The following is a 16,117-nucleotide window of genomic DNA, read 5'->3' on the forward strand; positions in this document are numbered from 1 at the left end:
GAACACCATGGTCACAGACTCTGTGTGACCTTAGGAACTGCATATCTCTGGGATCGTGCCTGCATATTTACAGTCTCCTCAGTATTGCCTGGGGGTGTGAGTTAACCAAACCTAAAGGAGTGACATATGTGGAAACAGTGGAGGCTGCAGTGTGGACACAGAGCAGGTGGTACCAGAATTCTGTACGAGCCGCAGTGAAAGGACCCTGAAACACTTAGAGACAACCCCCTCATCAAGACAACTGAGCACTCACCTTCCAACCCAAGAGATCCCCTGACACAACAGTGCCACTCAAGAGTGGTGTCCAGCTCCACACCAAGAAGGAGATACTGGGTTGTGTCAGGAGGGATGCAGGCCAACAGACAGAGGTTGTAGTGATCTGAGCCAGTAGCAGCATGGAAGACAGACACGATGCAAAGCTTGATCTTACAGTAAGCCCCTGAGACTCCCAGGTTGCCAATAGCTGCCCCAGCCCCATTATTAACTTCAAAGCCACAGGGCTGATGTAAGTGTGGAGGCTACAGGTCCACAGGGACCAGAAAGCATCTGTCTATCACAGACATCCACTAGAAGCTTAGCATCTGCAGAGGGGTTCCACATTGAAGGCAAGCCTCATCATGTTCCACGTCTTCTGCCTTTTATGAGAAGCAATATACTCAGGGTATCTCCAGATCTCTGAGTATTAGTTCATTTTCTGTACATTTCATTCAGGCCATTTATAAGTCTGCCTGCTGAAAGCGATGTACCGCTCACCATTTTGCAAATAGATTTGGAGGCTTATGGGATCTCACAGCACAGAGAAGCAACTGGACTGTGACTTCCTGGAGCAGGATCTGCAGAAAGTAGGCATTTCTGGAGGCTACCACCTATATACCTTGAGGAATTATGTAGTCATTAAAGGATACATTTTGGCTAATGAGGCACATATGGGGTGGACATAAAAAGTCAGAGGCTGATGAGATGGTTTAGATAAGTGGTTCTCAACCTGTGGGTCGTGACCTCTCAGGGGTGGGGTGGGGGGTCAAACAACCTCCTTATGGGGGTCACATATCAGCTATCCTGTATATTAGATATTTTCATTATGATTCATAATTGTAGCAAATTGCAGTTATGAAGTAGCAACACAAATAATGTTAGGTTGGGGGCCACCATAACATAAGGAAACTTATTAAAGAGTTGAGAACCAGTGGCTTAGAGGGCTGAAGGTGGATGTGGGGATGGGGGGAATTGGGGGGTGGGTGGGGATGAGAGGATCCCTTAGGCTCCCTGAGCAGTCTAGTCTGCTTGTGGAGATCCAAGCTAGTGAGAAACCATATCTCAACAAACCGAACCAAACCAGAGGGACAGTGTCTGAGAAAGGAATGACGCTTGCGGTTGGTCTCTGGCCTCCACATGCATACAAACACATACACACACACCTGCATACAGCAAGCAAACACAGAAAGTCAGTCTCAGACCTCCAGGCTGGTAACCAGTTGAAATATAGGAGAATGCTCTTAGCTCAGATGTCAACCTGAGACTCACTTCATCCTGATGATAAACGAACCTGGGAAACTGGTTCGGCCAAAGACTCTACAGATAGCCTAACTATCTGAGAGAGGCAGAGTATTTATTAGGAAGGAAAACCAGAGGGAAGAGAGCTATAGAAAGGCATGGAAGAGAGTACCTGGACTCTAATGAAACAGAGGCCAGCTGAGCACCCCGGAGATTGCAGAGGCCAGCTGAGCACCCAGGAGGTGGTTCATGCAGGAAATGGTAGGTTATTTTTTTGTTCTGGGGAGACTGGCAGGGGTTGAGGGCAAGGGAAACTGGGGAAGTGGGAACTAATTTAAGAAGCATGGAGCGGTCTGGTGATCACCAGGGATAAGGTAAAAATGCCAGGTCAGGGGAGGTTAGAGCAATGCAAAATTACAGCTGAAACAGACGGGTTCCTGGTGAGAAAATGCATAGAAGGTACGGGAGAGGAGGAAGGTTTCCGAGCAGAGGGAGCTGGGATTCAGGATAGAGCTGCGAACATTAGTCACTGACACTAGGAGCCTTCTCTTTCATCTTCTGCAAGTTCCCAGTTCAACTTGATTATTTCCCAGCCTTTCTATACCACAGTATTTACCAGTGCTTTCCTGTCTGTTTTTCCACCATAAGAATGATAATCTCAGGAAGACAGGAGTTGCTATATTTAGCAAAGGTGAAAAGTCCACCCTCCACGACCCCCCACCCCCCAAAAAAAAAAAAAAAACCCTGAAGACACATACAGACCTGGGGAGATAGGTAAATATGGAAATGCTTATAGGGTGGCCCAGAGGTGATGCATGGAGTAAGTCTGGTGGTCTTTATTTTCTCAGAACCATAGGTTATTAGGTCACCTGTAGAGCCTGAAGCATGGAAGGCACCAGGAAAAAAAACCTTTGTATTGAAGACTACAATGGGAGAGCCTGTTTGCAGCCTGAGGGAGGGGAGGAGCCTAGAGTTTAAAGATAATGGTTGGTGTGTGTGTGTGTGTGTGTGTGTGTGTGTGTGTGTAGCCCTGGCTGATCTGGAGCCCACTATGTAGGTCAGCATCACAGCAATCCTTCTGTTCCAGTCTCCCACACGCTGGGATTTTTGAGCATCTATATCACTACATCCAGCAGATGCCAGAGTTTTTGACATTAGAAGCACAGCACCCCCAGTTGAGGGCAAGTCTTGAACATGTCCAGAGAACAACTGAGTAAGTGGAGTGTGAAAACCACTGGACCTGACGTGGTCACAGAATCGAGAGTCCCCGCAGCAATACCACCACAAGAGGGGGAAAAGGCCAAAGTTCCAAACCCTGTGGGAGAAGAACTGGCTAGAAGAGGGCAGCAACTCTTCCATCCTAACCCATCTCTGACCACTGTCAAGTCGCCTATGTGTGAGGCCGAAAATTAGCATCCTTTAGAGATTCGGCAATTTCTGTCTTACTGTGCTAATTTGTCAAGTTCATGGGAGAAAATTTCTGCCTAGATTCTTTCAAAGAAGAAGGAACGATGACATCGGCTCATGACCTTCAGGAGTCACCCTTAGCTGAACAAAAATTTCAAACACTACTCTGAAAAAAACAGCTAAAACTCCATTGTTGACGGTTCCATTATCTGTGGCGAAGCTCTTGAGATTTTTTTTTTTTTTTTTTTTTTTTTTGCTTAAATGTTGCCAACAGGGTATAATTATTGTTTTAGAACCACAGAAAGTGTTCAAAGCACCTTCAATTTTTAAGTGTGCTTCAGATACACAAATCGGTAATGCTGACATTTCTCCCATTATCTGTATTCCCATTCAGATACAAAATCTCCAAAGTACAAGATGATCAGATCAATTGTTCTAGAACAGTTCAGAAAAGTAAACTGCCTCCTGGCTTGAAAGAGAAAAGTTAAACCTTCAAACACCTTTTTATGTTCATGCTAAATATAAGAACGTTCCCAGCAAAGTAGTCAAAGCAAGATCCAGCGGCGTTTGGAGATTTCTCTGGAGAGACACGCGGAGATTCTGTTTTGTTCATTAAAACACTAAAAATCCTCAACAGCACCTTCCCTAATACCTGAAGGTGGAGTGCTGTCTTATGTAATAGCAGCTTTCCCTCTCTGCTCATCGTGGGGGCAAATTAAATACCTAATTCCTCCGAGGATTTCTGAGTACTTTCACCTTACCTGGAGTCACTCACCGGCCTCGCAATTCCCTGGTCCACAGATGATGAAAATAAATAAGAAATCGCAAAGAGCTGCTACTGTATCCTAGGGACAAGCCTGTTGCAAAGGCCAGTGTGAACTGAAGTCCTTCCCCAAACCGCTGCCCACCTCCACACTGCACAGGCAAAGGTTACAAGTGAGAGCCGGTCGCCCGGGACAGGGACCCGCGCACGGGAAAAGTGTGGGGTCGGTGCTACCCGTGAGTGCCCAGTCGCCTCGGGTTCAGGGTCACGGTTTGCAGTCCTGCTGGACCCACCCCGAGCTCGGCGAGCGTTCCGTCAGCCTCCGGCACACCTGGACGCCCAAACCCTCGGGGACAGGGACGCGGGAGCCAGGAGCGCTCGCAGCGGGGCCCGAGGCGGTTCGAGAAAGTTCCCGCCCCAGCAACCGGTCGCGGTGCTGCCCCGGGGACAGTCCCCGGCTCCCCTCCGAGCAGCGGGAACCCCGCAGCTGCTACTCACCCGTCCTCGCTTGGATCCCCAGGTGGCGGCCGAAACCGGGAGGGAGATCGGCGCTGCGCGGCGGTGGGGGACAGGCGGCGGTGACGGTGACGCGTGCAGCCCGCACTCCCGTGCAACCACTGCACTAGCCGGCCGGGCCGCGCGGGGGCTTTATCGCCGCCGCCGCCCCCGCCCCTTCCTGCCTCCCCCGCCCCCCGGCCCGCCCCGCCCCGCCTTCCCGCCGCCGCCTTTGTGTGGCAGCCGGCCGCAACGTCTCTGCACCGCAGGGGACTTTAGGACGCCCCCCTGCCCGACCCGCGGTCGCCAGATGCCGCCCTCTCGCGGGGGTTGGGGGGTTCGGGTCCCCAGAAAGCTCCGGCCAGACGCGCCGGGCTCGAGGTGCGGCGCCAACCCCCGGTCGAGCTGCACGTGGATCGTCCGGATGAGCCTGTGGGGAGTGGAGAGGAGTGGGCGACACAGAAGCCAGTGGTGTGCCCCTGAGACGCAAGACGCGTCGTCTGGGGGTGTTGGGGGGGGGGTGACAGTGTGCAATCCTGCAGGTGATGGAAATAACGGAGCTAGGACGTGGAGGTCTAGAACAGGTCCTCCAGGTGCCCCAGAGTCAACTTATCCCTGCTTAGTGGATGAGCTGGCTGTGGGATTCCTAGGCACATGACAAGCAAGGACATGCAGAAAACTGACCCCTTGCTTGTGGTGATAGCATGAAGTACTCTCAGAGCTCCGAAGATCCAGGTGTTTTGAACCTACACCTTCAGCCCCTGAGACCTTATCAGACCCAAGGCCAGCAACAGATGGCTGTTATGTCCCATGGTCTGTTACCTGAGTGTCCCTTTCTGCATTCTTCAGTCCTCTGCTCAGGTTAGGTTTGTAGGGACTTTCATGGTAGTCTCTGTTGCCTTTGGTGCAACGCCCTCCCTATCAGGCCCCATGTTTGGCCCCAATGAAGAAAAAACAGCCGTAAATCTCTTTAGGGCTGTGAAATAAACTGCACCTAGTGCTAGAGCAACTCAGATCTCTGAGCAACCACACTGACACAGCTGTGTCCATGACAGACACTCCCCCACCCGTGTGTGTGAGTGTGTGTGTGTGTGTGTGTGTGTGACTTGAAAAACTGAGAGCAGCTTTCCAGATGAAGGCATTAGGGACTGAGGGTGTGGCTAGGTGGTAGGGTGCTTGCCTCAGATGCACAAGGCACTGGATTAGGGTGCAGTGCTACAGATAGGAGGGGAAGCAGATAAGAAACTACTAGAGCAGTGGTTCTCAACCTTCCTAATGGTGCAGCCCTTTAATAGGTATGGTTCCTCATGTTGTGGTGCGCCCCCCCCCCCCCATAGCACTATTATTTTCCTTCTTACTTCATAACTGTGACTTTGCTACTGTTATGAGTTGTCATATAAATATCAGTGTTTCCGGATGATCTCTGTGAAAAGGTCATTTGACCCCTCAAGGGGTCATGACTCACAGACTGAGAATCACTATACTAGAGAGCCAAGTTTGAAGTGTGAGTGAAGGCAGATGCACAGAGCTTGCTGGTTTCTCTGCATCTGCTTCTATCTCACCATCTTCATGCTGACACTGCTGATTGAGACAGTTGTAGGCACTCGACTGAGACCCCCATATACTTTGTCCAGTTCTTTCTCAGGGCTGACATTTTGCAAAGCGATTTCCTAATGTCACATGGACTGCGTGGTTTGTATCTCAAACACTATTTGCCGTTCCAAATGTTCAGGAAAGTCAACTGGTTTTGGGAGAAATGGACAAACAGCGAAGGATTTGAGTGTCTTGTAATGCAGGTCATGAACCCCCCCCCCCTTTTTTTCCCAGTTAGAGTATAAATAGGATTTAGTCCAGAAATTCTCAGCCTGGGGTCATGACCCCTTTGGAGGTCAATGACTCTTTCATAGGGGTCACATATCAGATATCCTGCCTATCAGATATTTACATTTTTGATTCATAACTGTTGCCAAGTTACAGTTATGGAGTAACAAGGAAAATAATTGTCTGGTTGGAGATCACCACAACCCGAGGAGCTGTATTAAAGGGTTGTGACATTCCGAAGGCTGAGAGCCACTGGTCTGGACTCTGTCAGATACACCCACCACTCGGGAGTCTTTACAATTTGCTGCTTTCGTTTACAACCTCACGACTGACCTGCCCTTCCCTCGTCTCCCCAGCAGTGTGGAAGGAATGGTTTTTTTGAGCAATGCTGTACTTGACTTCTCAGTTCTGAAATCAGGCAGGATACAGTGTCAACTAATAGACTGAAATAAATCCAGCCACGAATGTTCTTTCTCTCTCTTTGGCCACTGGATGGGACGGATTGTGAACTTCCCCCCAGAGGAAAGGAGTCTAAACAAAGCCTCATTCTGCCAGCGGGATCTGCTAGGAATACCAACGACACTTGTGACTGAGTGTGCGTGGTGGCTGCCTTTGGTCCACCTTCCTCATGCCCACAAGGCAGGACAGTGGCAAAATCCAGGGTACACTTGACACGCCATTCACACCACCAGGCACTTGGCTATCCATCATCGGTACACAGGTGGACCCAGAGAAGGTGTGTGCCTACCTCTGCTGGAGGGCTCAAGCTGCAGGTTTTCCTCTCCGTATCCAACTCTTCTTGCAAGTATATTTCTCAAAGACCTGTGCTTCCATGGGCTATGTCCTTCCCGTCTCTGTCTCTGTGTTGTTTGAGCAATACAAATCACTTAACTCCTACCTGGTTCTTTCTTCCCCAACTCCACATTCACAGTAGAATTTCATTTCATCCTTCAATTGTGTGGCTTTGCCTTAATCTTCAGCTACAGCTTCAAGCTATTTAGTCAAAAAAAAAAAAAAAAAAGTGACCTGGCACTTAGCCAGCTCTAGCCAGGATTCTGAGTTTGGCTTTGTGTCCATAAGCTGCAGTTGGGAGAGACACAAGAAATTCCCAAACAGAATAAAACAAATGATCTATTTAGTCTCGTTTCCTCTCTTGGATGGGGTCCAGTGCCGAGTGCTGTGGAATAAATGTGATTCCCCCACCCCACCTCCACTGCTCCCCGGCAGACCCACATAAAGTGACCTTGTGTTTGAGTAAAAGCTGTCCTTAGCTCCCAACTGGGTGATGGTGTTTTGTCTGGAAGACTGAGGGAGATTATGATGCTAAGATAGTGACAGTTTCGTCTCTCCTATCTACCCTGTATTTAAAAGATATTATACCACAGAGCTGCTTGTTACACAACATTACAGATGCAAATCCTGTTTTGTAAGACTGTTCCAACCCAGAGAAAGGAGACTGGGCTATAACAGTTCACTTACACAATTACCTTCTGAGGCCCTTGTACCGATGTTTTGTCCCTGTTGAGCTTATAAAAGACATTTGTCTTTTTATTTCCCTTTAAAGTTGGCTTTCAAGTAAATCCAATTTCCTCTTTCTGTAACTTCTGAAACTGATTAAGGCAGAGGGTGGGTTTGCTCTCTCTTATTGTCTGCTTTTCAGCAACGGCTTCAGAGCACAGGCATTGCTGAGTGCTAGGCTGGGGTATTACTTTCGGCTTACATCTCAGCAAGCACAACAGAATGTGCAGGTTTTAAGAAACACTGTGGTTCCCAGTGCTTCAAGGAACCTAGCGCTTCTTTAATCAGCGCTCAATGGATGCTACCTGACTACTTCTATGAGTTTCTTGAATCTAGCCACTCGGGCGCATCACTGGTCTCTCCTCCCACCTCTCCACCAACCGTTCATGGCTTCCTTCTCTCCCAAAGTTACCAGGAATATGGCTGAAACCTAGATTTTTATCATTCCTTACGATCTCCCAGCAGTATGAATTCACGTGCTTTTCCTGTCTGTTGCTATTCTTCTAATTCCTTTGCTTGCCTGTATCTTTCCCTCCGTACCCTCCTCTCCCTCTAGATGAACCTGACTGCCGTTGGCTGTACGTTTTCTAGGCCCCCAGACTGAGATGCACGCTGATGAGGATGTAGCCAGCTGTAACCCATTCTCCCCATCTGTGTGTCTAGTGCAGCACTGCTCCTGCTTCGTGTACTGTCTTGGTAGGAATAGAACTCAAACCGCCTCCATCTCTCCTAGATTACCATACAACCAAGTTAACCGGATTCCCTCCTGGTACTTCCAAGGACTGGGAAGACCAGCTAGAGGCTTGCTCATCCCAGCTTAATGAGATCATGCATTATCTGGACCTCTGGGCTGTTCATGTCTCTCCCCTTCCAAGTAGAAGCTCAGGAATGTGTATTTCTGTGAGCTCTTTCAACTTTAGAGGAACATTTATTTCTGTAGTATAATTGGGGACACTTCACTGACTTTCTGGATACCTGTGATTTTGTTAGCTCTGGATGAATTCCAAAACTGTATTTATAAGTGGTTTGGATTATTTTTCTGAGGGCATGTTTATGTATAATGTATGTGTGTAGTATATATGTGTAATGTTTATGTTCAATGTATAGGTACAATGTATATGTGTATGTATATGTACAGGTGCAATGTATAGGTGCCATGCACAGGCATAATACATAGATGTAGTGTATATGTATATGATGTATATGTATGAACACACACATACATACATATATGCATAGTCACCAAATGCCTAATAGGCAGCTTTCACTTACTATTTTACCATCACATTCCACTTAGCAAGTCTAAAAAGAAACATGCTACCTCTGTCCATGTATTACTAATCTTGTTGCCAAGACAAAGCATCTGACAAGAGCAATGCAAAGAGGAATTTGTTTTGGTTCATGAGACCAAAGGTACAGCCTGTGATGGCAGGAAAGTCAGGGCAGCAGGAACCTGAGGCAGCTGGTCACACTGCATCTGCAGTCAGGAGTCGAAGAGCAATGAATGTCGGAGCTCTGACAGTCCACTCTGTTTTATCCAACTTGGGGCCCTAAGTGTTATATCTGTCATCTACTGAGATAACACCCTTCATGTGACTTCAGTTCAATTCTCTGAAAAGGCAGTCTTCTGCAGAGGGATAGGTACACACCCTGGCATTTGAATGCCTGTGCTCAGATTCTTAGCCTTATTGCTAAGTAACTTAATTTCTGAGTCTCTGTTTCCTTCTTTTTTTTTTTTTCTGCCAGAATGTGGAATAACTATAGAATTCATAGGTTCAAGTGATGACCAGTTACAAAGGGTTTAGCAGAGCACCTGACACATCCCAATTGCTCAGAATACAAAAGTACCATGAACGCCTACACAGTCTCCCATAGCCTACATTTGTAGTATCTCGTTTCTTTCCGCTATATTCTTTAAAGCCTTATCAATCATAATTATTTACCTATGATTACACTGCCTTTTTTTTCCTATCAGTATGCCATCGTTCAAACCATTTTTTCTTCCCCTATGGCCCCCTTTCTCATCCAGGAAGCCAGTTAGCCCAAATCACCATAGTTTAAATAACAACCGTCATTTGCTCGTTTGCATGTCTAAAGGTCTAAATAACTTTAAATGTCCCACAGTCTTTACATATTCTTAAAATTTCAATCTCTTTAAAATATCCATCTCTTTTAAAAATCCAAAGTCTTTTTAAATTAAAAGTCTCTTAACTGTGGGCAACACTGAAACAGTTTCTTCCTTCAAGAGGGAAAATATCAGGGCACAGTCACAATCAAAAGCAAAAATCAATCTCCAACCGTCCAATGTCTGGGATCCAACTCACGATCTTCTGGGCTCCTCCAAGGGCTTGGGTCACTTCTCCAGCCATGCCCTTTGTAGCACACGCGTCATCCTCTAGGCTCCAGATGCCTCTACTCCACTGCTGCTGCTGCTCTTGGTGGTCATCTCATGGTACTGGCATCTCCAAAACACTGCATGACCCCTTCAGTCCTGGGCCATCAATTGCAACTGAGGCTGCACTTTCACCAATGGCCTTCCATGGCCTCTCACAGTGCCAAGCCTCAGCTGCTCTGCTCAACTCCTTCATGCCTTCAAAACCAGTACCACCTGGGTGACCCTTACACCCCAGCAGAATCCAGTCGGGGTGGCTGGTGTCTGATTCACTCTGTATTTTCTGACCATACCGGCACAGCTGTAAGTTGAGCCTTCACTCTCATGTGAGGCTCCTTGGTGGGGGTGACTGGAACTCTATTTTTATTTTCTCCAGTGTCTCTCATCTTTGTGTTCCTTCTTTCATCTTATCACACTTCATGTTCAAAGGCATCTCCTCTCCGTGGTTTTTCCAGGAGGAGCTAGGCTTCATGTTATAGTTCAGACCTCCAGAGAGCTGACCAAAGTTGAAAGGTCTCAAAAAGACTTGTCTTGGATTTAGCACCATGTCACTTGTGTGGCCACAATTCAAAGCAAGTCATGAGTTATCTAAGATCCCAAGAGTAAAAGTTGGTTCCACCTCTTGCTGAGATGTATGTTTGTCTGCATGCCATGGACTGAGTGGTATATGAATGAGTGTTTATTTGTGGTAGCCGGAACTCTATGAACAAGGTGTTAGCTGTGCTGGGTTTTAGAGACTATGTACTTTACAGATGGCTGGTTTCTCACTGTTTCTCACCTCTCAGAAAGGGGAAGAGGAAAAGGGGGAGGGATGGAGAGAAGAAGGGTTGGACGGAGGGAGGGAGACGAGAGAGAGAGAGAGTGAGAGAGAAATAAGTCAAGGTAAGAAAGATTTCTTTTGGCTCATGGTCAGCCATGGTAACAGAGGCACAGCCATGTTCACGGCAATGGAAAAGCCCTTCAGAATCTTCTCACGTCTCAGTGAACTAGAAAGCAGAGCTCTCAGGCTAGAAGTGGGGCTGGTTCTAAACCTCACAGTGATGCAACTCCACCAGCCATGCCTCCTTCCCTAGAAGTTGCATCATAGTCTCCCAGACCTGGGATCCCAACACTAAACACTAAACAAAGTATGCAAACAAAGCAGTGTGCAAACACAAGATCCTCGGGATGGCCCACGTCACACAGAAACCATGGCACCAATGATTTTGGGTTAAGACCTCACATGCAAGGCCTCATTTAGTCTTAATTACCCTCTTAGGTGTTCTGTCTCCAAAAACAGTCATATGAGTGAGTGTAGGGCTTCAAGTTATAAAATTGGAAGGACCAGGAATTTGGTTTCTACTAAGGTAAATCACAAAATCACTTTTCAGGGGGTTTGTACACCACCTCTCTTTCTAAGACTGTCACAGTTTTTCTTTCTCAACCAGTATCGATCTCTCCCCTCACTCAGCAATCCCATAATTGAGTGTCAGCTACTCACTGCATACAATCATATTCTATCTTCAAGACAAGGATTTGGTTCCAGATAGCTCTATTTTTTTTTCATACAGTTCCTTCAACTGAAAAGACTATCATCAGTCATTATGAAATAATATTATCACAGAAGACTATAATATGATTATTGGATGAATGGACAGTCCAGTTCATTTCTATGTTCCAAAAGAGGACAGCCAGTCAAAGACCAAGTGAGGCTTGGCAGCTGTATTACTTGCATATTTTTGTTCCTTCTTTTGTTCTAGAAGACTTCCACTTTTAAGCTTGAATGATGGAAAGAACTCAAAAGACTAGACACTGCGATCCAGAAGATCTGGATTCCTGTTCATTTCTGTCACTTTCTTGGGATCATCTGGATGTCATTTAATGTCTTTGGGATGCAGTTTCCTTAAGACTGAAAAAAGAAGAGGAGGAGGAGGAGGATGAAGAAGAAGAAGAAGAAGAAGAAGAAGAAGAAGAAGAAGAAGAAGAAGAAGAAGAGGAAGAGGAAGAGGAAGAGGAGGAGGAGGAGGAGGAGGAGGAGGCGGCAGCAGCTTTTCCACAGGGAAACATACTGTAAACTCCAAAGTACTTTTATTATTATTATTATTATTATTATTATTATTATTATTATTATCTATCCAGAAATACAGTTGTCTTTCCCTGTTCAGTCAAAGTTGTTGTTGCTGAGTCTGTTCTACATCAACTTCTATGGTTTGTATGTTTGTGTCCCTTCAAAGTTCACATGCTGAATATTGTTGACCAATGGATGCTATTAAGAAGTGATGTCTTGCTGGGTGGCAGCAGTGTACACCTTTAATCACAGCATTTGGGAGGGAGAGGCAGATGAATCTCTGAATTGAGGCTAGTCTGATTTTCAGAGTGAGTTCCGGAACAACAGAGAAACCCCATCTCAAACAAACAAACAAGCAACCCCAAAACCAAAAACCAAACAAACACCCCAACCAACCAGCCAAACAACAAGAGGTGAGACATGATTAGACCATGAGGATTCTTCATGAATGGACGTATGCACTTTTAAAGAAGAGGCCTGAGAAAGACCCTTATCCACCTTCTCTAAGATGCTGTAGACTCCTGTAAGATAAGAGAGGAGATGAAGATGGCCATCCATGAGCCAGGAAACAGACCCTCACCAGACTCTGACTCATCTGGCACCTTGTTCCTAGAGTTCTTAGCTTCCAGAATAGTAAGAAATAAGTTTCTGTCCTCATAGGTCATCTGGTCTAGGTTATTTTGTAAGAGCCTCCCAAGCAAACTCTCCTGATGTACCTTTTATCTTGCCTGGAACATTGCTGAGCAACAAATGATAACATTTATTATGGATTTCCTCAGACCCGATTGACAGGTGTCAAAGAGGGGAAGTGGGCATCAGAAACAAGTGTTGCAAGATGAGATGGCTAGTTCTTTATGGGAAGAAAGAATTTATCCCCAAGCTCTTGACTTCATGCCAGTTCAAAAAGCTTTCTAAGAACTATGTCAGTTTGCATACAGATGTTTGGGGAAGACCCCATGGACCCTCAAAGTTCATTCAGTTCACACAGTGAAGACAAGCTAATTCCCAAGATAGCCTTTGAGTTAAGAATAGTCATCATCAATGTAATGAGCCAGTCGTTAAGACCAGACTCATAGTGCTAGCTGGCCACAGGGCACAGCTGATCTGTACTGTGTCTTGTGGTACTGCCATACAGCAATTCTTACTTTTCCAGGCCACAGGGGTCTCAATTGTGAAGAGGTAACTTGCTCCCACTTATCACCATTTTGGTTTTAACGAAGGTAACACTGACCCTATGTTTATGAAGCTTGGAAGAAAAACTGGCTCTTATTAAAGAACAGAAGCCAATTATTGTTATACCAGACTTAGAGAGCCATGGTGACTTTTAAAAGCAATTATCACACAAAGAGCCAGCTAAAGGGCCCTTCTCGGGCTCTCCAGTCTACTTTTTAAGGCTAAACAGCTGAGTGTGATCTAATGCCAGTGAGTCATGGGGCAGCTCTATCTGTAACATCTTAGCATTGAGAATACCTTCAAAGACTTATAGAATGAGGAAGGAGCCTTACAGATCTTCAGGCCACCGGGTTAAAGTATATTCCACAGGGCGTCTGTGGGATCATCTTGGAGATTGTTGTTGAAGAATGCTCTAGGGAATCCATTCTTCTCATTTGTGCATGGGGCAGGCATTCCTGTGAATCTCACCTTGTTACCAAGATTGTTGTTTATGCACGGTGATGAAAATTGACATATGACCCCCATTTCTAGAGATTCACACCCTCCCCATCAACCTCAGGGCAGCCTCTCAGGTCAAAATGTGCACCCCAGTACTCTGGGACAACAACCTTTTTTTTTCTTTTTAAACAACAAAAACAACAACAAAACAATGCTTAAAATGTTCCGTTGAGCCACATGAACATTAAAGTTTAAGAAAGCTGATGATCTCACTTGCCTGGGGCCACAAACCAACTGACTTGTTCTAGGACTTAGGTAAGGTGAAGAGCCTGTGCCTGGGGCCAGATAGATCAGTGCTCTTATATAAGCCCTCTCCTTTCCTAGCCTGCAATCTCAGGGAATTCCCCACATACCTTTGAGCCTCCCATTACTTATCGATGAAGGAGTAGTCAAACTACCACACAGATCCACTGGGAAGTTGGAATGAGATTATTTTTAAAAACCACACACACATACACACACCATCCAGAAAGCTTTTAATCAGCAGCTATTATAACCACTATTTTAATTTAGATTTCCTGATTCTGCACTACCTCCTAAGTGCTCCACATCATGTGCAATAAATGGGAAATACTCTGTTAGATAAATGCTGTCTTTTTGAGGCTATTAGATCTCGTTTAAAATCCATGGTTTGAAGGGATGGGAATAAGAGAAGGAGTGTCCAGAAGAAGTAATCAGAATGTGGTCCAGCAAGGGTTTCAGGCTCTTGTTCTGTGTCTCTTCTTTGCTTGTCTGGTCCATAAAGGCTTGAAGAGCCAACCAGCTGCCTCACCACAGACAGGCCGGGAGTGAAGCTCATGCCCACAGCTCAATCTCCTTAGCTTTCCAGTGCTGCTCACTGCTGTGGGCTTCCTCTCTGTCCCAGCCTTATGCAGGCTCCTTCAAAAACAGTTTCCTAGGAGCCCCTAAACCTGCTGGGCCTTCCACCCAACAAATGTCATCCCCATTGAGACTCCTAGCAAACTGCCTAGCTGAGGTGATAACTGAGTTTTAACGCTGGCTACACTTTCTTTCAAATGATACTTGCATTTTAATAATATCTTTTCTTGTCTTAAACCCTAAAGGCAAGATGTGTCTTTCTATTCAATGATGCAGATTGTATCTGCGTGGGGGTGAGTATAGAACCTTTTGCAATTTTCTTTAAAATTTCTAATCCTGAGGTTGTAAACAATAGATCATACCATCTTACATTACATTAAACTTTCTCTGGAATCTCTCCTCTCTCTCCCTTCCTTCCTCCTTCCCTCCCTTCCTCTTTCTTTTCTCCTTCTCTCCTATTACTTTGTCTCACCCACTCCTCATTTACAAACTATTTGGCATTACTAGCTTAATAACACTGGCTTCAGAGTCAGACTTTGTGGGTTCAAATCCAAGCTCTGTCACAGTTTGTGTAACTCTCCACCCTCATGCTCACTTATCTGACCTGTGAAACGGAAAGGAGAGTGCTCACAGTGTTACCAGATTGTTTTGAAGTTTATAATACTCTGCAGTTAATTGTTGGAAAGGCTGGAGGTGTATGACAAACACCTTATGAGTTATGGATGTGAGCCACACGCCAACCTGGGCACTGAGGTTGCAGAGAAGAAGGGCCCCATTTCTGTGTGTGGAGAAGAGGGAGGAGAAAAGGAAGATGGTCACAATAAGCTTGGAATGGGAATCATCACAGGATCTGTACCCGAAGTCCTAAATCTCCTAGCGGTGTCTGGCAGATTTGCCTTTAAGCTTCCTGGCAACTGGTGTCTAAGCTGAGTTAGAGAATTATGACCGTCCTGGGCACTAAATCGCAAAAGCATCTTCACGGATCTTCAGGAAGATGGTACTATTTGATTGTAAGAAGTAGTAGATCAAGTTGATGTTATGACATCATGAGGCCCTCTACGAGCTGATAACATTATACCCAGGCACAAACATAGAGTTCTGTAACCGAGGGAATAAAAGCAGGATAGCGGTACCCTCCGGGGAACTGGGCAACTCAGGGCCTTAATCCTGTTGCCTAGACCAAGTGTTATTTATTTATTTTAATTGCATAAGTGTCTGTCTGTCCGGGGAGGGATTCTGTGCACATCTGTGTTGAGGTCAGAGGATGCCCTGGAGCTAGATTTTCAGGGGGTTGTGAGTTGCCCAATATGAGTCCTGGGAGCTCTTCATTAATGAGTCACCTCCCCAGCTTCCCAAACACGAGCTTTACATTAGTTTTCAGCTTTCTTTTTTTTTAATCAGCATTTAAAATTTTGTACCTTGTAATAATTTTTAGGCTTATAACACAGTTGAAAGGGTAATATTGAGCGTCCATCATTTGTCACAGTTTAAAAATGAATCATGCCACCCCATCAGGAACAAAATTCCACCAGGCTTGCTTGGATGTCACCAGTACTTCCTCCATCGTTTAATTGTAGCTCCAGGTTCCCATAAAAGGTACCCATTGCATTTAGTCACCGTGTTTCTTTAGTCTCCTGCAGACTGTGACAGGCTGTGACAAGTTCTTAACCTTTTCCTGTTTTTCATAATC

At 45.9% G+C, this 16,117-nt stretch overlaps 1 protein-coding gene across 2 annotated transcripts in view; it reads right to left on the bottom strand.

Moving 5' to 3' along the window:
- Serpine2 (serine (or cysteine) peptidase inhibitor, clade E, member 2) overlaps positions 1–4,317 on the bottom strand; it is a 64,349-nt gene extending 60,032 nt beyond the window's left edge. The window contains exon 1 of one of the 2 annotated variants that reach the window (XM_006496459.4): positions 3,663–4,164. The gene's annotated coding sequence lies outside the window, so the exon portion shown is untranslated. Of the gene's footprint in view, positions 1–3,662 lie in introns of both variants that reach the window. The other variant, NM_009255.4, reaches the window with a different exon arrangement.
- Between the last annotated feature and the right edge of the window lie 11,800 nt (positions 4,318–16,117).

The sequence above is a fragment of the Mus musculus genome, chromosome 1, assembly GCF_000001635.26.
Source record: "Mus musculus strain C57BL/6J chromosome 1, GRCm38.p6 C57BL/6J".
NCBI classification, from domain to species: domain Eukaryota; kingdom Metazoa; phylum Chordata; class Mammalia; order Rodentia; family Muridae; genus Mus; species Mus musculus.